The following is a 25,216-nucleotide window of genomic DNA, read 5'->3' on the forward strand; positions in this document are numbered from 1 at the left end:
CAACAGGGGAAGTCAAACTGCGGCCCTCCAGATGTCCATGGACTACAATTCCCATGAGCTCCTGCCAGCAGTATGACTACCCCTGCTCCACACAGATTCCTAGCCGGTGCATTTACTCTTTCACACTGACTCTCAACGGTCTTAGGATACAATCCATCTAAAAGGTATTTTTGCTACTGTTCAGATCGATGCTTCAAGTGACCAATGAGACACAAAACCGAGGTAGAGACATACACAATCTAAACTCTGTTTTTTCAACTAGTCGGATCCTTTCTGGTAAAGGGGGAATTTGGCAATGTGGGGTCCACTCTGCCGAAAGAAACGGCAAAACGAACCAGAGGAGATTCGGCTCCCTCAGCTATTGATTTGTTGTATTTTGGGAAATTCTTAGGGGAACGTTCTCTCCCTTTCAAAATGCTCTCCGCACAATCAGCACTACTGGAAATTAGGAACTGAAACACTAAAGTGCTGACTTTTTCTGAAGAGCTCCAAAGCTGAGAATTTGGAAACAAGAGAGGGCTGCTGTGGCAGAGAGGGTTGGTGGCTTTTGTTGGTTTATTTTAATGGAATCGCCAGCCTGTGGTCCCTCACTGGGCGGAAATGTTGCATGAAAAGGGTATAGATAAATAAATAAGTTCTGCCAGGCCCTGAGAAACTTTTTTAAAATTATGAAAGAGATAGGGGGAGAGAATGAGAAAGGAAACTAAAAAGCAAATAAGCAAGGAAGACCTGCAAACAAAAGGGATCCAACAAGGGAGAAAAGAAGTCGTGAAGATGGAAGAGAACAGAGGAAGGAAGGAAGGAAGGAAGGAAGGAAGGAAGGAAGGAAGGAAGGAAGGAAGGAAGGAAGGAAGGAAGGAAGGAAGGAAGGAAGGAAGAAAGAAAGAAAGAAAGAAAGAAAGAAAGAAAGAAAGAAAGAAAGAAAGAAAGAAAGAAAGAAAATTGTAATCTCTTCTTTCTTGTTAAACCCCTGAAGGTTTCAAAGCTAGTTTTTCTGCATGGGAATCTTCTATCGAGGGACAGCAGGATAGGGGGCTAATTAGGAAATAAAACTAATTAATCACTGCAAACCACAAGGCTGGCCCACCAGGGCACTAAAGAGATGGCTTTTCCTCCCTTCCTCGGGGCACAGAAATTATTTGCTGCCGATGAATTATTTAATGATGCGGTGTTCATTATGTATTATTGATCAGGACGGACGGTTATTGTCGCCCGGATAGCCCAAGCTCCTACCTAGCCTCGGAATCGCCGTCGCAGATGAGGGCCTGATCTGGTCGGCCTTTCTTTCCCCTCACTGTTTTCTGTTGGGGGGTGGGACCATAAATCCAATTCTCCTCTGATCTAAAAGCTCAGGGTCTAAGCTCCGGAGTTCGATCCTGAACAACAGGATTCCAGGCCGATCTTTGTATGAAGCTGCACCCCTATGTCATTTTCATTCTTTTTAAGTGATTTATGTTATCGATCTGTTTAAAACATTTATATGCTACCTTTCCCAAGCTCAGGGAGGGCTCGCATCGCAAGCTGGGAGAGGGCGACTGCTCCGATGTTTTGTCTTGGGGATGGTCCCAGATACCAGCTTCAAAGAAAATACAAAATTGAGGGATTGGCTCACTGGATCACTGCTGCTGCCACAGGCCCAGCTGCCCTCACACATCTGAGCGCTGACTTGTGCCATGCCTGAAAAACATGCAGCCACATGAGGCTGCCTTAGACAGAATCAGACCATCAGTCCAGCAATGTTGGTATTGCCTACCCCAGGGGTGGGCAAAACTATGGCCCTCCAGATGTCCATGGACTACAATTCCCATGATCCTCTGCCAGCAAATGCTGGCAGGGGATCATGGGAATCGTAGTCCATGGACATCTGGAGCCACAGTTTGCCCACCCGTGGCCTACTCAGACGGGCAGCAGTTCACCCGGGTCTCAGGAAGAGGCCTTTGGGGTCATTTATTGCCTGATAAATGGAGACATCAGGGATTGAACCTAGGACCTTCTGCATGCCAAGCAGAGTGTCTGCCACTAAGCCAGGCTTTCTCAACCAGGGCTAAGTGAAACCCTGGGGCTTCTTGTTGGCTCTGGAACGGTTTCTTGGATGGGTTGGAGTTAACTAATGTTTAAAATATATTTTGAATTTGTTAGACATTTATCATGATATGACCATACATGGTCATGTCAACCTCCCCCCCCCCCAAAAAAAAGGCTAGTGATGGTCCTGGAAGGTGTGAAAAAGGGAGGGGGTCGCAGGTGGGCATGTATACACCTATGCTTCCTAACCATATTCTGCATGACTGCGCCACTTTTGGGGTTTCTCAATGGTAAAAAGTTGAGAAAGGCTACACTAGGCCATAGCCTCTCCCAGAATAAGCAGCCTTACAGTAAGCCATACCCTTGGTCCATGGAGGGCAAATCTCGTCTATTCTCCGGGGTCTTTGGCAGGGGTCTTTCACATCACCTATTGCCGCTGGAGATGCCAGGGATTGAAAAAGGGACGTTCGGCTTGCAAAGCAAAAGCACTGCCACTGAGACTATTTCCTCACTGGCGGCTCCATCTCAAACTGCGGGCTGGAGTTGGAGCCAGGGCAGGTTAACCTGCCTCATCCTGCTCCTACACGAGGGAGCATTTGGCTTGGCGCACCTTGACCACCTTGGATTTGTGCTCCCATACAGGAGCCAGAGCAGCAAAGTTCCCAATGCGGAAACAGTCTGCACATTTGTTTCCCTGGAATCCCTGTTCTTTTTTCAAATTTGTGTAGTGGTTAGCTTAGTGTAGTGGTTAGGAGCATGGACTTCTAAGCTGGCAAGCTGGGTTTGATTCCCCGCTCCGTCACATGCAGCCAGCTGGATGACCTTGGTCTCTCCACAGCACTGATAAAGCTGTTCTGACCAAGCAGGAATGTCAGGGCTCTCTCAGCCTCACCTCCCTCACAGGGTGTTGTGGGGTGAGGAAAGGAAGGCGAACGTAAGCCGCTTTGAGACTCCTTTGGGTAGAGAAAACGGCATATAAGTACCAACTCTTCTTCAGTAATATCAGGGATCTCTCAGCCTCACCCACCTCACAGGGGAGGTGGGTTGTGGGGAAAGGAAAAGGAAGGCAATAGTAAGCCGCTTTGAGACTCCTTTGGGTAGAGAAAAGCGGCTTATAAGAACCAACTCTTCTTCTTCTTTAATTAGAATGCTCCGGTACCTTTTACATTTACAAAGAAAGAGTGCTTATTCAGGATCCCTGAACTGCAAACGCATAACAGCTCCGCATTGCCTAGTCTTGCGTGTGCACTTTCGATTTCTGCTGGATCAGATCGAAATCCATGCACTCCAGTCTTCTTCGCACAAGTCCAGACACTAGTTAAGCACAAGGCGATCCGTCGGAAACTAATCCGTAGGCCTTCAGTTCTGCCCACTCCTGTCCTGAGGCCTCATCTAGAACCCCCTCTAGCATAACAGATCTCTTTCTCTCAAACCAAACTGTGGCTCCCCAGCATACTCTTCTTCTTCTTGAAGCACCTCAAACCAAACAGGCAGGCAAAATCTGAGAGATCTGTTTTCTACCCCTCCAGAACTCAAACCTAATGCATCCGTTAGCTGGTCAACTTTTTTTTTAATAGGCCTTTCTCTTGTTTCTTCAATAGTATCCAGACGCAGGGATATTAAGAGACCCAGACTCAGGAGAACAAAAGATTCTTTGCAGGTAATTAACTTAAGGAATTTGCTACCACAAGATGTCACAGCAGCTCACTTGAGTGGTTTCTAAAAGAGAGGAGGCATATTCACGGCCTATTAACGGCTATTAGCCATGATAGTGAAAGGCAGCCTCCGTGTTCGACAGCAGGACACCTCTGAATATGAAAGGGAGGAGAAGCTGGAGTTCCTGCCTGTCTTCTCTGAAAGGACAGAGGGAAAGGGTGGATCCCTGGTCCTGTCCAGAAGGCGAAACATTCTTCCCTGCACTGATTCTTCACGCCACAAAAACTTCCACCTCCTAATTTCTGCATGTCATCCTCCAGGGCTGGGAAATACCTGAAGATTTGAGCTGGAGCCTGGGGAGGGCAGGATCCTGAGTCATCTAGTCCAACCCCCTGCACTATGCAGGACACTCACAACCCCATCACCCATCCCCTGTAACCTGCCACCCCCTTAAGCCTTCACAGAATCAGCCTCTCTGCCAGATGGCTATGCAGCCTCTTTTTCAAAATTTCCAAAGATGGAGCACCCACCACCTCCCGAGGAAGCCTGTTCCACTGAGAAACCGCTCTGTCAGGAACTTCATCCAGATGCTTAGACAGAATGTCTTTTGAATTAATTTCATCCCATTGGTTCTGGTCCATCCCTCTCTGGGAAGAGAGAACAACTCTGCTCCATCCTCTACAATGGCAGCCTTTTAAATACCTGAAGCTGGTTATCAGATCCCCTCTTAGTCGTCTCCTCTCCAGGCTAAACTTACCAAGCTCCCCCAACCTTTCTTCATCCACCCTGTCCTGCTCGGTAGTCAAAACCACATTCTGTGTCACCTCTGAGGAATGTGATTATCTCCTCTCCACCCAGGGAGTGTGGTAGGTTTGTGATCTACCTAGCGACATCAGTCCTGCATTTTTAATTACTGAAGACTTGCTAAATCTTTCCTGGGGTGTGCCGGAACCACAAGAGGGATGTTGCTACGTATCATCTCTGAACTGTCTTCCAGGATATAACGGACTTGACTGATCCGGGTGCTCTTGAACTGTGAACTAAGTTTCCCAGAATCAACCCTACAGATTCTATCCTCACAGCTGATAACTCAGGTTTAGAATTTTCACTTGGTGCACATCCTCAGTAGTTCTCCCATCTGAGATCTGCTGAGATCAGTCTAGCTTGGGCATGCAACTGAGCCGATATTATTGGTTTTTTAAAAAGCCTGACTACGTGAAGGTAAGTGTAATGAAAGGATTTTGGTTTGGGGGATTTTTTTGTTTGTTTTGTGGTTTTGTTTTGTTGAGGGAGGGTTGCTGTTATGACAGACTACTGCCGACCCTGTAGGGCAGGGGTGGCCAAGACGGTGGCTCTCCAGATGTCCATGGACTACAATTCCCATGAGCCCCTGGAAGGGGCTCATGGGAATTGTAGTCCATGGACATCTGGAGAGCCACCATTTTGGCCACGCCTGCTGTAGGGTTTTCAAAGCAAGAGACGTTCAGAGGTGGTTTACCATTGTATGGCTCTGTGTAGAGACCTGAGATTTCCTCAGTAGGTCTCCCCTCTAAGAAGGTCTCCCATCCTCAGTAGTTCTCCCATCTGAGATCTGCTGAGATCAGTCTAGCTTGGGCTCTCCTGGTCGGGGCAAAAGGATGTTAAGGTATATCTAATCCATGTTAGCTTCCTCCAGGTGAGAGCAGGCTCACTTGTCATTGGGACGACAGTGACTCAGCCAATGAAGGTATCTTTCGGGAGTTGACTGGCTCTAATTTACCTGGAAACGTTACTACCAAGCAGTCAGCCAGGAAGAAACCAAGGCAAGCCCCACTAGGGTGGGCAACATGTTTTAGCTCAGACCCAGCCAGCGGTGACGACAGGTGTCAATTCACTGTCTCCTCTTGAGCTACTGCCATCCAGGTCCAACCCAAGCAGCCCCCAACGTATGCTCCACAGAGACCAATTAGTTCAGACCCAGCCAGCATGTATGGGAAGGGTGTGGAGAAGATCCTCTTTTAACACCCATTATCATCACTGCTGGTTGGGCCCAAGATGAACAACCCCATTCAGCTTCCTCCCAGGCTGTTCTAGCATCCCAATCCCTTTTGAGTGAATATGATCGCTAGTAGTATTAGTTGTAGCTGCATCGTCACCACCGATATCAAAAGCGCTGGAATGAGAAACCTACCACCTCAAGCTTGGTGTTGTGGTTAGGAGTGTGGACTTCTAATCTGGCGAGCTGGGTTTGATTCTGCACTCCATCACATGCAACCTGCTGGGTGACCCTGGGCTCGCCATGGCACTGATAAAGCTGTTCTAACCAAGCAGTGATATCAGGACTCTCTCGGCCTCACCCACCTCACAGGGTGTCTGTTGTGGGGAGAGGAAAGGGAAGGCGAATGTAAGCTGCTTTGAGACTCCTTCATGTACAGAAAGGCGGCATGTAAGAACCAATTCTTCTTCTATATTCTATGTGAAGAAGTATGCATGCACATGAAAGCTTATACCAGGCTTTCTCAACCAGAGTTTCATGAAATCTTGAGGTTTCTTGATGAGCTTGGGTTTCCTAAATAGGTGGGAGTTAATTTTTAACATATTTTTTAACTTATTAAAAATTTATTGGGCGGTATGACCATATGCGGTCATGTTGACCTGACCCCCCCCTTCCCGAAATGGCCACTGATGGGTCTGGAGGGGGTGGGGAGGGACCTCGGGTGGGCATGTCCACAACTGTTCTTCCCAACCATATTCTGCATCACTGCACCACTTCTGGGGTTCCTTGAAGCCTGAAGAATATTTCAGGGTTTTCTCAATGGTGAAAAAGTTAAGAAAGGCTGGCTTATACACGGAATTAAACTTTGTTGGTCTTAAAGATGCCCCTAGACTCAAACTTTGTTCGGTTGCTTCAGATTGGCATGGCTACCCACCTGAATTTATATATAAAACAGCAGTTATGGAAACACATAAAGGTCTCAGTTTTAAATCTCCAAATAGGGCAGCCAGTAAATAAAAACCAAACTGGTCAGAATCAGTCCTAAATAAAACTGGCATCGACTGCCTTCTGAGGACTTACTGTGAGGGGCCAGGCACACCTCCCTGGGGACGTGGTTCCAAGATTACTGAAAACAGAGGGGCAATTTGATTAGGGGAAGTTTTGGTATTAAACCTCTGCTAGAAAATTCAGCCATGGTCTCCTCTCATGAGAAAGGGACAGGACAGCCCCTTCCAGAATGGAACACAACAACTTCTGCTCCCCTCCCTGAGCATAGTAGAGCCGGGAGCTCTCTTACTTGGTGCAAAGGAACAGCCACACTGTGTTCCCACTTGGTATGGAGGCAAAATGAAGAGAAACGGCACTAGTTTAATTCTCGCCGAAATGGCCGTGCGGCCAATCGAGACCCCGCTGCTGAAGCTAATGCGTGCTACTGGTGTTTGAAAAGGTAGGTGCGAACACACCCCTGGATACTTAACACTGCCTTAGCTTCTAACTCTATCTACGGGCTTTTCATCTACTCTCCAAAGACAGCTGTGATTCTCTGGAAGCTTCTCAGCGGCTCCTCAATGAGAGGGGAAATCAGAAATGGCGGACAGCCTTGCAAGAAAAGCGTTGGGTGTGTTCTTGGAAGCCACGCTTTTGGTGTCTAAGAAGAAAGGGAGAGGGTCTACAGGGCAGGCTGGTATGAACACGAGCCATAGCATTTGTCCCAGGATCCTCTGAAATTCAATTGTGTTCCACAGCATATGCACACAGGTTCTTCTGCAGATGAGCATATGCAGAAAAGGTGCCCTGAAGATGTGGAAATGATTGTTCGAAATCACAGGATTATACTCCATTGGACCACCTTATAATGTGCCATTATTCATATGTTAATTTGGGCAGGAGGGTGAATCTTTAACCCCCTTTATATTCCTTAGTATTGAGAAATTGCCTGCAACACTAGCAGGACCAAGTTTTGGGCTCCATTTTGTTGTAATTACGACCGTACAGTGAAAAACAGAAAAAACAGGCACGAGAGGCACTGTTCCGACAGGCCAATGCTCAAGATCCTCTCCCTTTCCCTGCTACAGGTTTCTCATATGACCTTGGGCAAGTCCTTTCAAAGACATCCGCATAGCAAATAAATGTATGTGCTAAGAGAGAAGGGTTAGTTACATGTATTCTTCAGTCTATTCGGGTAACCTAATGATCATGTTTAAGGATACATTTCCTTTAGCCAGTCCCTCACCAAGAGTAAATATCCACAATCAGCAGCCATGTTTCAAAACACACCTCGGCCTACTTCTAACCCCAGCCTTTCCTGGTCAGAGTGCGGTTGCCAAGTTTGGTTTGAAAAATTCCTGGAGTGGAGCCAGCAGAGGGTGGGGGTTTGTTTATTTAATTTATTTTTATTTATAATTGTATTTGTTCACTGCCGCTCCTGGCCAGCTAACTCAAGGTGGTTTACATCAGTATAAAACAGTAATTAAAAATAACCAAACTACAACCCCCCCACCCACACAAACACACACACCCTCTTGCAGTTCAATGGACCACCTCTAGCCCCTCACGGCAGGGTGTTCAGAAGAGGAATCCAGTCGATGTTCCACCATCTGGTCTCAACCAAACACCTGGCGCAGGGGTAGTCAAACTGCGGGCCTCCAGATGTCCATGGACTACAATTCCCAGGAGCCCCTGCCAGCATCCGCTGGCAGGGGCTCCTGGGAATTGTAGTCCATGGACATCTGGAGGCCCGCAGTTTGACTACCCCTGGCCTGGCGGAAGAGCTCCATTTGACAAGCCCTGTGGAACCCAGAAAGTTCCGAACTGTGGCTCTCCAGATGTCTCCAGATGTCTATGGACTACAATTCCCATGAGCCCCTGGGATTCCAGGGGCTAATGGGATTTGTAGTCCACGGACATCTGGAGAGTCACAGTTCAGCCACCCCTGCTCTATGGAAATTACATGGCAACAAAGATTGCTTCCCCTTCTGTATATCATTGCTGCCCTCATCTCCTGCTTCCAACTCTTGAGCAACTATAACAAGGCAGAATGCCATAAAATGTCCACTCTTCAAAGCAGCCATTTTGTTTCAGGGGAACTCGTCTTTACAGTCTGGAGACCGGTTGTAATTCTAGGAGATCTCAGTCTGAAGCTCTCCTGGAGGATAGCCACCCTAATTTGAAGGCCAGCCACAGACATCTCCATATCAGAAGCAGGAAAAAAGAACATTTGCTTCTTTTTTTAAAGTCCGAAATTAGGAGAGCGCATGCTTACCTTAAAAAGGACGTGTCCCTGAGATGGATTTTAACTGGCTTATCTTTTCATCCTCAGGTAATCTTAAAAACGTAATTCGACGGGGAGGAGGAGGAACGACTCCTCAGCAATCTCACCAAACTACAATTCCCAGGGTTCTTTGCGACAGTTACAGGGCAATAAAACCACTGTTATTGTGCCGTAGATATGCCCCCAAAACTCCTCTCAGGCTCGACTACATTCAATGATGGATTTCCATGACTGAAATCCAGATTTGAACAGCCTCACGAGGCCTCAAGATGGATCAGGGCCACAAAGCGGAGGGAAGGAGAGAGCAATCCTTCTCCATTGCACTCTTTTCCTGACTGAAAATGACACACACAACCCCAACAAAACAGCACAATATGGAGCTCTCCCCAAACCAGGGCTTAATGCATCCAGGGCTGCCAAGTTCCAGGTGAGGCCTGGAGATCTCCAAGTACTGCAACTGATTTCCAGACTCTAAAGACCAGTTCCCTGGAGAAAATAGCACATCCCTATTGACTTCCCTTGAGAGGAGGCACTTACAAGAAGGAAAACAGAATGGGGGGGGGGGAGCTCATCACTCCCATCCAATGATCCACTCCATCAAGCAAGCTGTGTGGTATGTCAATGTTTCATGGCATTCAGACCCACATGCAAAACCCAATTAGAAATCAGAGGCTATTGGGAGCATGACAAAATCCTACTTCCATGATTATGCCTGTATCTACACAGGCTATTTTCCAGACGCCTAATAATAACAATCGTAATAACATTTTATTTAGAAGCTTGGTCGTCTCAGGGCGGCTGACAACAAATTAAAACAATTGTATGCATGAGCAGGAAACAGGATCCCCAAAGGACATGATCCGCAGAGGACAACGGTCCCTGCAACCAACGGAAAAGAGAGCAAATGGAATCCATGCACAGGATCAAAGTCAAAGTTAACACCAAACTGTCCAAAATAAGCTCAAGTTTGATAACAGCATACAGCCTCTCTGTTTGGCTCCAATCTGAATTCTATCTAGAAAACCTATAAGGATGGCACCAGTCTATTATATTGACTTCGGGTCACCAAACTGTGGCTCAACCAAATGTCGATGGACTACAAGTCCCATGAGCCCCTGGGGGGATCGTGGGACTTGTAGTCCATGGACAACTGGAGAGTCACAGTTAGGCCACCCCTGATGTAGACCAACTTCCCACATGCTCAAATGTTCCAAATGCCCTTCTTCCACAGGGAATCTGTTTTTGCTCAGGGAGACTGCTGTCCCTATTTTGCCCTGAGGGAAGGGTTAAAAAATTCTTTTTTTTGTGCGTAAATATGTCCCTATCCCCCCATCAAGACTCAAAATGCTGACAAGTCAGTGTTATTTGTTAAAGAGAACAACCAGTTCCATTTCAGGATCACACCTGACATCATACGGTCTTCAGTTTTCTAAAGAAAAAGGAGATTGGTACGGTCACATCACTAAAAGCCATCGCAGAATATACTAATACAGTGAGCTACAGGTGGAGAAGATATAGTTGCCAGCTCTGAAGTGGCCAAGTCCTAGATATTTGGGAGTGGAGCTTGAGAAGGTTGAGGTCCAACAGGGGTGAAATTATTTCTGTCATCGTAATACCTGGACCTCTCCAGGCCCCAACTGGAGGTTGGTGACCCCACAAAGAGCCTTTGGCACTTGCAATGAGAGGGAGCATGCTTAGGTGAAGTTTTATGCACAAGCTACATACACTACAGCAGAGGGACCTTGGGTCACGAGGAGTCTCTAAATATTATACAGCCCACTAAATATGACTAAATTACCTTTTTTACATAATGCTATGGGGCCTCTTATAGTTGACACAGTTTAAGGCCTCAGCATCTCTTAATCCACCCTGAGTAGTCTCAGGAGCAGGGGTAGTCAACCTGTGGTCCTCCAGATGTCCATGGACTACAATTCCCATGAGCCCCTGCCAGCATTTGCTGGCAGGGGCTCATGGGAATTGTAGTCCATGGACATCTGGAGGACCACAGGTTGACTACCCCTGCTCAGGAGGACACCCCTGAGGTGAGAACAAGAACACTACCAAGAGCACACAAGTGTCTGTGTTTTCAGTTGTGAAATGCCGGAAGGCAACATGGGCACCAGGATAAATGTACAAGCAGCAGCAGCTGTAAAAGGCCAGGCCTCAGTGAGAACAGAAAGGATTTCACAAGCGCCAAAGAATTCTGAACTGAACACCCTCAGGTCTCCTCCCCAACCATGACACACCCATCTTTTAGGACAGTGTTGCCACGTGAATTTCTGGGTCTGTAGAGTTTAAATATCAGCACCCGGCTATTTTATTGTGAAGAGGAACAAAGTTTGAATAGAAAGAGGAGAGAGAGATTCTTAACTAACTAACTGTTGTTCTTTGTTCATTCTATCTTGTCTGGAGGCAAGCAAGGAGGAAGTGGGCTCCATGGAGCAGGAAGTCTCCAAATGAGCCAATCAGGGCATAGGAGGAACCTACTTGAAAAAGCTCCTAATCTAATTGTGTGAAGTTCACATCTCCTCTGATGTGCCTTCTGCAGGATACTCTTCATATGCACACTACAGATCTTACATCCTCCTCAGAATCAATCGGCAACTTTCCAGGAGTTCCCCGACATGGATCTGGCAACCCTATTCTCACTGTGTGCAAGCTGCTAATATTTTCAATGGTCTCAAAATTAGAAACAGGGCTCAATTTTTTCTCACAAAAGAATAACAGATATATCCGGTCATGTTCCGGATCAGATTCAATGTTTTGATACTGACCTTTAAAGCCCTTCACGGCCTGGGCCCTGCCTACTGGTGGGACTGTCTCTCCCAATATGTTCCCTGAAGATCTGCAAATACCAACCAGTTGGTGGTCCCTGGCCCCAAAGATATCCACCTGGCCTCGACCAGAACCAGGGTCTTTTTAGCCTTGGCTCCAACCTGGTGGGATGAGTTGCCAGTCAAAATTCAGAACCTAATAGAGCTATAATATTTCCACAGGGCCTGCAAGATGGCCCTCTTCCACCAGGCCTACGGTTGAGGCCATGGCTGTCAGAAATCATATGCGCCACCCTCCCTTCCTCTCTTTGGCGTTTTCTCCTATGACTAGTCTGGCATGAGATAGAAAGGCGGGAAAGGGGGGGAATGGATAAGCTAAGCTAAACACCTTTATAAACTTTTAATGTTTTTTTTTTACTTTTGTAAACCCTCTTGACCCTGCTTGCTGATTGGGACGGTACAAAAATCAAATTATAAATAAATATAAATACATTTGAGAGGTACAGTTTTGATGGTGTTTTTCTAAAAAACAGTTATTAAGGGAAGGACTGATTTTGTTGAATGTTGGTCTGTCTTAGAGATATTGGATTCTACCAGCATTTTTGTGGGTATCTGCCCTGTCCGCTCTCACCATGGCCACCAGTGAGGCCTCATGTTCCTTTAGTTGTCATGCCATTTGCCTGCCTGCAATTAGTAAATCCCCACTTTCACCTCTGTTCCCCACTCTCAAGAAATTGAGGAGGGGGAGAAATGGCAGGAAAATGGGCTCCATCATGACTCTCTAGGAATGTCCCCATGTCTCTACGGTGTTTACCAAAGAGATTGTGTCACCCCAAAGTGGTATCACATTGTCTCCAAATTTCACTCTCCCTAGTCACCACCCTTAAAATCTCTCAACATTTACAAGGGCATTGATGGCGACTCTAACCATCATAGCCTTTGGGGGAATTAGAAGGGGGTTTCCTCCTTTTTAGGGGCACCCAAACCAACCCAAAGCTTCTCCCAGGAAAAAAGATGGCAGCTGCATATAAAGGAACAACCACTTACTGAGTTAATGGAATTCTTGAAAGTCCATTCTCATAACCAATATAAAGGGGACAACGAAACCACAAACAAAAGACTCAGCTGGACTCCAGCTTCTGACTTTAGGGTTGCCAGCCTCTAGGTAGAATCTGAGGATCCCCCAGAATTACAGAGATTAGTATCCCTGGAGAAAAAGGATGCTCTGAAGGGGGGACTCTATGACACCGCCCCCCACTGAGGCCTCTGTTGTCCTCATGCTCTATCCCAAAGTCTTCAGGAGTTGCCCAAATTGGATCTGGTGGCCCGGCAGGGCCTGGCTACCATAATTCACCTCACCTTTATGGTTACTCCACCATATGTTTGGCCCACATGGTTTAATCTTTGCTCTCAGGAAGGTGCATTTGAGGATTACAACCCACTTTACTAGGTGGCGTATTTTGAGATCCAGTGTGATGTAGATAGGACTAGGACTAGAATTGAATCCCCCCTTTGCCAATGGAAGCTTGCTGGGTGACCTCAGGCTAATTGCGCACTCTCAGCCTGACCTACCTCACAGGGTTGTTGTGAAACTAAAACGGAGAGCAAGGCAATGAGTCTGGGGAGAAAAGTGGATTATAAATTAAGGCAATAAAGAACAAAATGCTTAAAATTAATTTGAGCGTGGAAGCTGTCTCCATGAGCTTTTCTCTCTCTTGCCACCCTTCCACATTGCTTCTGGTATTTCTCTGTCTCCTTACAAATTTCACATAGCCCAAGTCCAGTCTTGTGGGATGATAAATGGGTGTGACATTGTGATTCCATAGTCCTCCGCCCCTGATAAGTCACTTTCTCCCACCCTCAATTTGCACTATAGGGGTACAAGCAGCCTTGTAAGGATGTGCATATACAAAAATCCAAAGGATTACCCGTTGGTTATCATTATTATTGTGTGCTATTTTGCCTTTCTCTTTCCTTACTTCTTCTGCTCTGCAGTTGTTATTCAGAGCGGCAGTGTTTGGAAATAAGGAGAACCCATTACATACTGTAATGTTCTAGAACAAAATGGCATTTAAAAAAAATATAAAGAATCCTCTTCAAATTGTGCTGGCCTTGCTAAAAACATATAAGAAGATAACACTTCTATTGCAAATGAACTAATCTGGAACAACTTGTAAGGGCCGAAACTTGTAAATAAATAAATGACCAACCTCAGTTTGAAGCTCATTAACCCCAACACAAATAATACCCTCCAAACTATTCCTAAATGTGCCCTGGATAGATTGGGGGAAATTCAGTTCATTTATGCTTTGGTGCCTTAAATTTTAGTACAAAATGGGATTCAAAATTGCTCCTGGATGATCTACCTCTCTTAAATTACCTTGAAGACACCTTGTATTTTCTTCCCGAATCCCGAGAAGGAAACAAATCATACATGTTCTCTCGGCCAGCAGAGAAAACTACTCTACCTCACAGATATTTGGTTGGAACTCAGGTTATTAAGTTTCGGGTGCCAGCTAAAGACATGCATGTTTACCCAGGATTTCTCTTGGGGGGGTGGGTTAAATGTACTATTAACATCTTATCACATGTATATATTTTAATTGTTTGTAAGCCGCTTTGAGTGTCTTTGGTAGACGGAGCAGAATAGAAATTATATTAAAAACAAACAGGATAATATATACTCAGCACATTACAATTATGAACTGAAACTGGAAAGACCTCAGCTTTTGGGTACATTCTCAAAACCACTTAGCAAGCATTAAAAACAACAATACTTTAAGCACTCCATCACAATCAAGGTGGATAAAGGGTATTCTTGTATCCTTTCCAGGTAGTTTTATGGGCAAAGGGAATATCTGATCCATTGCAGCAACTGCAAATTAGGGAGAAAAGGGATTTAATTAGTCAGAATTGATCAACAGAAGGTTCGAGGGGTTGAATAAACGCTGGTTAAGGCTTGTCCCTTTCCACTGTTTCAGCTAAACAAATCCTAAAAGAATCAGGACAAATTCAAAAACCCTGTTCCCCATCACCACCTATGTCCAACATAATCTTTAGTACACAATTAAGCACAAAAAGAAATTGTTCTCCCTATATTAATATTTAAATGTGTGTGTAAAAATGCCTTTGAATTCTAGTTTCTTATCAGAAAACCAAATAACTTTTCCCCTCCTTCCCATTTGGTCCATTTGTATTTCCTCACATGAATAATAGGGAAGAAATTTGAAAAAGATAAATTGTTAGGCAATAAAATAAATCCAAATAGTCCTTGCTTCATTTCTTTTTAAATCAATTTTTAAACATTTAAGACATGGAATTGTTTTGTGGAATAAAAAAGAAATATGTGACATAATATTTTTGGTAATAATAGTGCGCAAAATACTTTTTTGAGAAAAGTTATTTTGCAAGAGGCAAAATTCAATAAGCTTCATAAAAGGAAGCTGATTGAATAACAAGTGAAAATGTTGCAAATACCTGATGTTGGGATATTGGGCATCGTAGCCTGGTTGGTCTTTTATTTGTGGAATAAAATACATATACCATGACCCTAGTTATTTCAAAGGCGAAAAGAAAGTTTTTCTCTGCTTCTAAGATCTGATAGATTTATATACTCAATTTGGATGAAGGGTCTTTGTTTCATTTTTTTTTAAGGGAGTGGTCGAAAATGCAGAGAAGTTGTTCGCTTTGGCATTTGGGATTTATTTCAGTCTAATTCAAACGATCCACCCAATCACAACTGTATGGAAAGTAATATTAAATCCTAACTCTGCACAAAGACTGCTGATTTAGGTAGATATACCCCAAAGGCCATTCGCTGTTGTGTGAATGACAGAAAATAGATTCCTTCTCAACCCTTCCTCAAAACTCAATTAAACTGAAGTATTTGGATTTAAGCTGAGCTGGTCCTATTAACTACCACACGACTTGATTGGCACAGACCCAAGCACCTGGCTGGCCTATTTGTTCAAAGTTTTAAGTTTAAAATGGATCTTAGATGCAAGGGATTTTTACGCCAACGTAGCAACAAGGCCAACACGAAAGAGGCCAAACCACCAAAACACATTGTGGGACTAATGTATATTTGACTGGCTATTTTTGTCTAGCTGGGATTGAGAATGGATAATGACAAAGGGTGATTAGACTACTCAACTGTCCCCCCAAAATGTGCTGTACAACTGTGGGTCCAGCTGTAACCCAGTTAGCCCTCAAACAATTGTTTGCAGGGTGAAAAAGAATTGGCCCTTATCTAAGACGTCAACCAGAGGGATGTATGGCCTCATGACCATAGAAACAATATAGTTTCTGACTGAAATGTTCTAGGATTAAACCCATCCTTTAAAAAACAAAAAGCGAAACTGTTTTACAAGCTCAAATTAACCACGATCTTAAGTCCGAAGGCCCCATGTCAACTGAACCCCACCGGATCTGGTGCACCTGATTTTTCTCTCTATGCAAATTCTGTCAATCCTGCTCTGTACACTGGGTTCCTTTACTGTTCGGCATTGTTCAGAACATGGAGACCATTCCTCTCTTGCGTGACGAGGTAGCAGCAAACTGTTTTCTCAGCTGAGGGGAAATTTAACATCCCCGTTGTTGCCCAACGCGAGGAGCCAAAGAAACATGCTCTTGGCAAAATCGAAAACTGAGGTGTAGACAGTGGGTTTAGGAAGACGGAAGGCTGGTATCTACTTCTGCATGCTCCAAGGCAAAGGAAAATCCACAGGTCTCTTGAATCAACCCAAAACCTCGTAAACAGGTGTAACAAACCTCTCCTGCATCTGAATTTCAAGACGGCTGTTCTTCCAATAATCCCCAAATGCCGGGTCTCATTTGTGAACCCAATCCTCTCCACCCCCTCCACACTCTCTGATCCCCCCCCAGCTTCCTTTGCATCCAGCTGTGTCCCAAAACTATTAGATCTCCCTCCAAAACCATCACATTACTAGTTTATATCTGGTGAAAAGATTATTGTATTAATCCCACTGACACAAAATAGAGGCGTCTCTAGTCTTGGAGCAGTGGAGGCTACGAGATGTGACGATGCTGAAGTGAAGATAATGTATTAAGTGTAGACAATTTTTAATTGTGGGATTTTGTTTAAGGGCTACTCGTTTTCAGAGGCTGATAGAAACCCTCATGCCTCATATGCCCCAATAAATCTATTCTACCAGAATCATGCCAATAGGGAGACAGAAAATATATTCTTCGATTTCGGTTATTTCAGAGAATTTTAAGGTATTTTACAGAGAGTGTCAGGGTATTCATACTTTCTGGCATCGAAAGAGTTCTCTCTACAATTGAATGGCATATGGCTTTTCTCTGTATTTACACTTATTTTACAAACTGATCTGCCACATTGTCAAGCATCTGTTATTGTTATTTTAATAAAGATCAATTTAGCTGATCCAATATAAGAAATCATTTCTTTCCCCCATTCGGTGTCTATCGTGCCTGGAAGTATCATTTCAAACCGAGATAACTTGTAAACTGTATTTAATTTGGCTGTGATGTGATAGAGATCAAAAAGTGAGAAAAAAGATGAAAGGCAAGTGAAAACATTCTATTGTCTCCCTACAATCTGGCAAGAAAACGACAAGGCCTTCTTAATTATGAAGGTTGTTTTAATCGGAAAACGCCTATGCAAATCTATGCAAACATATTTAGAAGCTGAGTTATTATTTATGGATTAGCACTCCAATCCCGTTAGGACTTCTTTTAAAAACTGCAGACTCTGGGCCTGATCGCCTGTTCAAAACGGCCTTTTTTACACTGCATAAGTGCTTTGAAGAGCTCTTGGTGTAATGGGAAATGAAGGTCGCAATTGTAGTGATGTATATTATTTATGGGTTTGTAAATCGACCCCTTTTATATTTATTGAACTGTATTCTGTAGATAGATACTGGATATTATTGATACGGATGAATGTATTTACTGGCTTGATCGTGCTATTGATAGATCCATTCAGAGGCACCGAAAACAAAAGAGACTTTCAAATACTGTGGAACCGGCTGATTATTTTTCTATTATCGATGTGGTGATCTTCTTCTCATTGATACATTGACTTGAGGCAATGCACCTGTTATTTTAGGGCAGGTGTGCCAATCTGCATATAAACCAGTGTTGATAATGAAAGGAAAAACCAATAGAGTTTAATATAAAATCGTCAGCTGTAGAACAAGGACAAGGTGATTACAAAGATCCGAGACATTCTGTGTAAAAACTGTACAACACATTGGTTGTCTATATCTTGATCATTCTAGCTACAAGCTGATCTGCTGTTTATGGATTGAGCTATATCTATGTATTTACAAGCAAATCTATCTTTCCCCAACTTTTATTTCAAAAACTTTCTCACAGGGTAATTTTCAGCTTTTGCAAAGACAATAATTAGACACAGACGCAGCTACCAATTTACAGATTTTGGAAATGAACCTTTAAATGGAAAGATCAAATTTCAAAACAGCTGGTAATTAAATCGATGACTTCCCACTTAACACGCATTGATTTGTAAATGGATCTATTCGCCACAACAATGACCCAGGCTGAGAAATAGGAAAACACACTAACCCACAGCAGATTCTTACTAATTGTTACTAAGGCCTGCTCTTTGCTTTAACGTAGGTGACTGACTTCCTTTGTATCTTTCTCCCTTTCTATCTATAGATATTCTGTAATTTTGGGCTCTTAGAAAAATATAAAGAATTCCAGCTTTTCAAGAAACCCAAGGTGAAAGACGAAACAATGTTTTAATTCCCTCCTTTCTCCAATTCCTTTCTTTCTGGGGTCCTTCTATTCTTCTTGGGCTAGGCTCTGGGGCTGTTTTGCGAGGATAAAGCAAGCAGATCCCAGATCTTAGATATGTTTCCCTCCCTGCATCCTCTACAGAGACTCTCTGCACCAGCCATGTTCGCTGGCCTTCTGACCACTCTCCCCCAGAGGAAAATGTGAGAAAGGTGTGTTGGGGTGGGGGGGTGGGAAGAATCTAGTTCCCACTGAAATGGACACCAAAGTGGGGCAAAAAAAAGGGGGGGGAACAGTGTTTGATGACTGAAGGGTAAGACTGCTCTCTCTTTCTCTCTCGCTCTCTCCCTTCCCCCCCTCCCCAGGTGACATTCATAGAATAAATGACCTGGACTCTTTGTCGGGTGAGATGGAGCTGGCGGTCAGTTTCTTGACCAGGAAATGGCTGCTCTCACATAGCACTGAAAAGCTGTGGATCAGAATTCGCCATTAATGCGCTGTCCCTTATACTGGACATGGGGACCCAACACCCTCGCGGATCAAATAAGAGATTCACCAGTTTGCTGATCTCTATGAAAGGAAATGAATGTTTTTTTTAAAACAAGGAAAGGGGAGCAGTATAATATTCCATTTCCCCTGCCCCCATTTGAGGTTTCAGAGAAGAGAAGCGAAAGAAGGGGGGGTACCTTCCCTTTTTCAACACAGCCATGACTTTACCCAGGGTGGAGAGGATAGGGTGAAAGATCATATGGCCAAAGGGTCTTAGTCCGATGAGGATGTGGAAATATATTTATTCAAGTAGAGAGGAAGAAGAGGCTAGCAAAGTGGGGTGTGGGGAAGAAACATGCGCTAAAATAATTTAGTTTACAAAAATTAGGAAAGCAGAAAGAGAAATGAAAAGGGAAACTGCTGAAGGGACAAATACAGCTTTAAAAAAAGGCTTCAAGAGAGGCATGTAAGGAGAAAGAAATCTGTGGTGTTCCGTGACAGAATATGAAGATGGACACACGCTTGGATGCAGAGAGCACCTTATCTGCATATATAAATAAAGACGGCCTCGTGCTGACCAGGAGACGTATTGAATGGGTGGAAGCCAAAAATCACACATCGAACACACGTCCGCACACAGATGGGTGGACAGAGCAAAGCATTAGAGGCTCGGAGAGAGAAATTATACCGTGGACTCATGGACAGAAAGGGGGCAGCAAGGGATTCTCTGCAACCACGAGATGTCTAGTAAGGCCTCGGAGCAGGTTGCTTGGGGGAAGCCGTAGGCCGGGCCCCAGAAGAACTTCAGACCCTGGGCCTAACCTGCAGGGGGAACAGCAGAGAAAGGGGGGGGGGGAGTGGGGAAAGGCCCAGCGGTACTGAAAGGGTTACCAGGACACACACATACAAATGCGCACACACACATACACACCAGACAGCAATAAAAAAGGTCACTGCAGAGAAATGAGGTCTCGCTTGACAACAGCAGATGCACACCCAACAGAAAGAGAGAGAGTGCGGAACACACACACACAAGCAATCACACACACACACAACGCACCGAGCAGCACAATGCTCCCCGAGTGGGACACCTCCGACTCTATCCATAGTCCACATTTATAGAACCACCACTGTTTAAAAATAAAGCACAGGCACACCGCAAAAACGTGCACAACACCCAAAAAGGCACCACAAAATTACACAACGCAGACTTGGAAGGAACTCAACCAACTTGGAACCCCACACACAAAATATCCACTGGCTTAATTCCACAGCCAAGTTCACTTAATGAAGGACTGGGTCATTATCTATTAACTCGCTTAATTCCAACCTGACCTATTCAGGATGGCTTAGATCCTTCCTGCTCACCTTTCAAGGAGGGTAGACTTTTATCCATGTTTGCAACAGTTAGAACCAGGGAAGGAGAGCTACTAGCTAAAGGAGCATAAGGGGTGTGATCTTAGGTACACAGCCTTAGTCCTTCCTGTCCTAACCACCCAACTCCATTCTTCACGCTCCCACAAAGACAGTTACCCCCTTAGCTACCATAGATTCCATTATCCTGACAGAAGAGGGTATATTCTGGTCACCACCTGCTTTCCCAAACTCATGTCAAGAGATTTACTGTCTCCACGGAATTGTACCTATTCTAGATCAATCCATCCCAGTAATAGGTACGGACCTATCGTAGTGAAGCCTAGAAAACTGGGGTTGTAAGGGTCCAGATTCACTGTGGGTCTCAGCACTGGGCCTGGAGTTTGGCGGGAGATTCCTCAACAGCCTTGCGGGCTGGACAACCGAGCAATCTCTCAGAATACATCCCTCACAAAAGGCCAGATGGATTTCTCGAATTCAGAGGCAAATTTAGGCAGGAGTCCTGAGGAGAAAATCGGGAGTTTCTCTATGTGGTTTGTGGCAAAGGATCTTGTGTGATTTATCACCAGACACACACCAGGCTGTTTGTAGTGAGGAGGCAGGAAAATGCCTTGCTTTTACCCCAAAATGTTCTTTATTCACCCTTTCGTACACATTCAGGGCCCATAGCTGAGACTGCTCCAAGTAAATGAATTGCCCCTTATTGTCGTTTAATCACTTTGTAGTTCCCACAATCAGGGTGAGAAAGGGATGGATTTCCCCATATTAGGTGGGGATTCTAATCCACATTCGTGAACCAAGGGTTTAGTCTTTTCAGATTAATTAATATGGAGGAGGGAGGGAAGGTTGGTCTTGTACATATACCATTAGGATAGGAAAGCAATGGGAGTTTCAGCTAATCTTTCTCTTCAAAGTGGCAATTCCAGCTCAGGGGGTTGTGTGAAATAGAGGAATAAATGCTTTTCTGTCGGGAGGAAAATCAAGAAATTTGCCTAGACAATTTTGGAGGTACCAGTGCACACAAGTGAACAAAATGGGACACAGTATGCGTACAGAAAAGTGTACATATGAGTGGATGGATTCACACACATACTCTCTCACGAGGACAATACATACACCTGCAAGGACACACACACAATCCCAAATTTAAAAAGGCCCGAATGTTAACAAGGCGCTGTCACATTATCCCAGGGCAAAAAGGGTTGTCAATGCAAAATTCTTTGAGGTTTCTGCTCTGTGTCTAATTTACTCCCAAGTAATCTCAGAGAAGCACCCTCTGGCAACTACCTGGTTTTCTGTCGTGAGTGAATTATCCGCAGCCAATGCCAGCTATCCGGAGACAATGGCCGCTGAAAACAGTGTGGTTCAGCAACCCCAAAGTAAAAACAGAGCGCCTGAAATCGACACAACACCCAGGGAGTGAGACCACCTGCCCTTCTTCCCTGAGATATTACCAAGCCTCGCCATGGTTGCTCACTGTGGTGGCACCTTCCCCATGGCAACCTCCTGCAAGTGCCCAACCCATTACACCCCCTCCCCATAAGCACCTCCTTCCGTTGCCAGACCCAGAGATCATTTTTGATTTACCCCCAAACTCCAAGAAACTTAGGCAAGGCACCGTCCAAAGATGAAACACAAAGCTAAGTTGGCCCTCCTGCCCAGGAGTCTTCCCAAAACTCTGTTGTGCCATGTGCAGAGAAATCGAAACCACCAGAGGACTGCCCGAACGGGAAGGATCCGGGAAAGGGAAGCTGGCTTTAGAGAGCAGTGTCATATGCAGTGGGAACTGGGGTGAGGGGAGATGTTAATCTGGATTTGGGGTTCAGGAAAACCCAATGTTCAGCCACAACTCAAGTTTACCCCTATTCTTCTCACTCCTGCCCTAAACTAACTATTCCCGATTCTTCCCCTCTGCCCCATACAGGAACCCCCATACCTGGATTTTTTTTCTCTCTGCTCACTTGCCTAAGATCTACCTGCCCCATCGGATCCAATGCTTCTCCCCCCTTTCTCTTTCTCATCTGGCTCCCTTATCCTGCACCCCTACCTAGCCCCCCCAATCCTCCAATTTCCCTCACCCCCCCTCTCCTGGTCACAATCTGACCTCTTCACCCATCCACCACTACCCTATTTATCCCCCCCCACACACACACACACACTAATATCGTCCCTTCCACACAATAGCCGCCCTGGGCTGCAAATAATTATTAATAACATCCTTTCCTTTTCCTGCCTCTTCTCTCCACCCCCACCCCCCCATCCACGGACAAAAGAAGCGTCCAGTTCTCCTGTCTGTCTCTGCCTCCCCGCTTGGCTCCGGCCATTACACCTCCCCCCCCCACGTCCCCCCCCCCTCCCCATCAGCTCTCAGGACAATCCTCTCCCCCCCCCCCTTATGCAACTTGCATTTTCTAGGGAGGAAAATTCCATATGAACACGATGGAAACAACCCACCCCCCTCCCCCCCAAAAATATTTAATCTAAGCAACCCCCAATTTTGCAGTCTTCAGGGGCAGGGGATGTCCTAGCATTGCACATCATAAATGCCCTCTCTGCACAAAATATCATAAACGCCGGTCACCACAACCTCCCCCCCCCCCCCCATCATCTCCTCCGGTTCCTTCATTCTGTTCCTCCTGTTTTTCCCCTCCCTTCTTTCTTCCATCGCCGGAGCATCAGAAGCCGAGCCCCCGACGCCGAAAGCCAAGCGACATAGGCGAAAAAATCCTCTACAGCTGTTCCTCGGTCTTCCGATATTATTTTTATCCATGCAACACATTTTAATTTTTTTTAAGCCTTCGCTCCTTGCACAAAAAAAAAATATTTGCAAAAATTGCAGCCACCAAATGCCTTTTTTTGATTTTTTGGACCACTGCAAATCCGCTTCCCTTTACAACGCATTTTTAATTTTTTTTTTAATGCAACTGAAAAGCACCTCGGTATTTTTTTTTATTTTTGCATTTTATTCTCTTTTCCTTAAAAAAAATCAAATCCTTTTTTTTATCTATTACATCCCTCCGCTATTTGCCCCTTTCCCATTTTTTTCCTCGCCCCTTTTCCTTCCAGGCTGAGCCATCGAAACCACCGAAAAAACAAAATGCCAGGGGGGGGGAGGTAGAAAGAAAAAGCGTCTTGGAACAATTGCGGCTGCCGCGCTGAAAGAGAGAGAGAGAAAGGAATAGACTCGCCGGTGTGTGTGCCTGTGTGTGCAAGAGACCAGCTGCTGCATTAAGCATTTTGCAATCAATAAAGAGCGGGTGAGATTTATGCAAAGCGCAGATATTAATATGCAAAGTTTTAAAGATTTTTAAATGGGAGAGAGAGCGAGGGAAGGAGACGGGGAGGAGGAGGCGGGGTGGGGGGGGGGGAGAGATTGCATAGAGACTGCACCTACCTCTGCTTCCATCGGTGGGCGCAAGCTGACTCCTCCATGCGCGCATGGGTGCAGCCCAGATACACAGGAGCTGTGGGGGAAGCAGGAGCAATAGCTGGAGAAGCGGCCGCAGCAGCAGCAGCAGTCAGAGCGCGAGCCGGGGCGCGCGCCGGATTCTCTCCATCATTTTCACTCTCGCTCTCTCCCCCCTCCCTTCCCCAGACCCCGGCTCCCGTTGCCCGGGCAACGAGAAAGATGCAGCAGCATCAGCACCAGGGATGAAAGATGCTCAGGGCAGCAACAGCAGATTGAGGATGGAGCTGGGGCGCGCGGGAAGGGGAGCCCTGACTGGAAGGCGGCGGGGCGGCAGTGCGGGGGGGGGGGGGTAGATGGGAGGGAAGAAATAAAGGGGTAGCCTCGGGATTATATTGGGGGGGAAGTGGGGGTCCCTTCAATCTTATGAAAGTCGGAAGAGGAGAAAGAGAGGACTCTTGGAGTGGGGTTTTGTAGGAAATAGTGGGAGAGTTTTTCCATGGGGCAGGGAGGGGATGTGGGGGAAGGGGGCAGTGTGGAAAGGGGGGGGGTGGGGGGACTGAGGGGTAGGAAAGGTGAGTTCTGACATGAGAAGAGGGGTAGGTGAAGATGAGGGAATGTCCCAGGATTTAGGACTGGGGGGGGGGGGCAATGAAGACTCCTTAGGGGTAGGGAGGAAGATAAGTGAATCTGGAGTAGAGCAAGGGTTGTCCTACGGTTCTAAAGGAGAAGAAAATGGGGGTGACAAAGGAGAGGCTTGCCCAGGGCAGACAGGTATCTGTAAGGACTGCATTTATGAAGGCAGGTGGCAAAATTAATGTATGAATGGTCAAGGGGTATGTGGGGATATGTGTCCAGAAACACCTTTTTTGCATGTCAAAGCAGCACTCTCCCAGTTTCCAGCTCCATATATACACAGATTATTTGGAAAATTTGGGAGTGTGTTCATGCCCTGGGAACTCGGGGAAACTTTTCTGAATGCAGTGCTCCCCTCTGTAGACCTATTTACTGGAAACACAAAATATTCTTGGTCTTCTTTCACAAATTAGCATTCAAGAACAGAACAGTCTAATGTGGTGGAAAGAAATTACTCCAAGTAATTTAAAAACGTCGTGCTATATGCTATATATATTATACATTAGAGAAGTGATAGGTTAAATATTCTGAGAAACTGGAAAGGAAGATTGCATAGGAAAAAATTTTTATACAGTTTTATACACAGAATTAGCATGAGTATATCTGGCCTATTATATGCAGCATTACGGTAAAAATGATTGCAAAGAAAGGCAGATAAAACAATTTATGGAACAGATGTTAAGAATTAAATGCAAAATAACTGTAACAGCTGGTTGTTTGAAACTAAGAAAATTGTATTGAACAATAGTATAGTGGAAATACTAGATATAAGCCACAAATATGTACAATTTGATATTACTGCATTATTAGACAATTTTAAGAATCTTATGAACTAAATTCAGAGGATTCCAAGCAGTATATATTCT

At 45.2% G+C, this 25,216-nt stretch overlaps 1 protein-coding gene across 4 annotated transcripts in view; it reads right to left on the minus strand.

Annotated features, from left to right (window-relative positions):
* The window catches only part of POU2F2 (POU class 2 homeobox 2), a 128,392-nt gene extending 104,587 nt beyond the window's left edge, over window positions 1-23,805 (minus strand). Inside the window, exon 1 of one of the 4 annotated variants that reach the window (XM_077336730.1) lies at window positions 23,703-23,805. The gene's annotated coding sequence lies outside the window, so the exon portion shown is untranslated. The remainder of the gene's footprint in view (window positions 1-23,702) is intronic. The other 3 variants (XM_077336729.1, XM_077336732.1, XM_077336734.1) reach the window with 3 other exon arrangements.
* Between the last annotated feature and the right edge of the window lie 1,411 nt (window positions 23,806-25,216).

Source organism: Paroedura picta, chromosome 5 (genome assembly GCF_049243985.1).
Source record: "Paroedura picta isolate Pp20150507F chromosome 5, Ppicta_v3.0, whole genome shotgun sequence".
NCBI lineage: Eukaryota > Metazoa > Chordata > Lepidosauria > Squamata > Gekkonidae > Paroedura > Paroedura picta.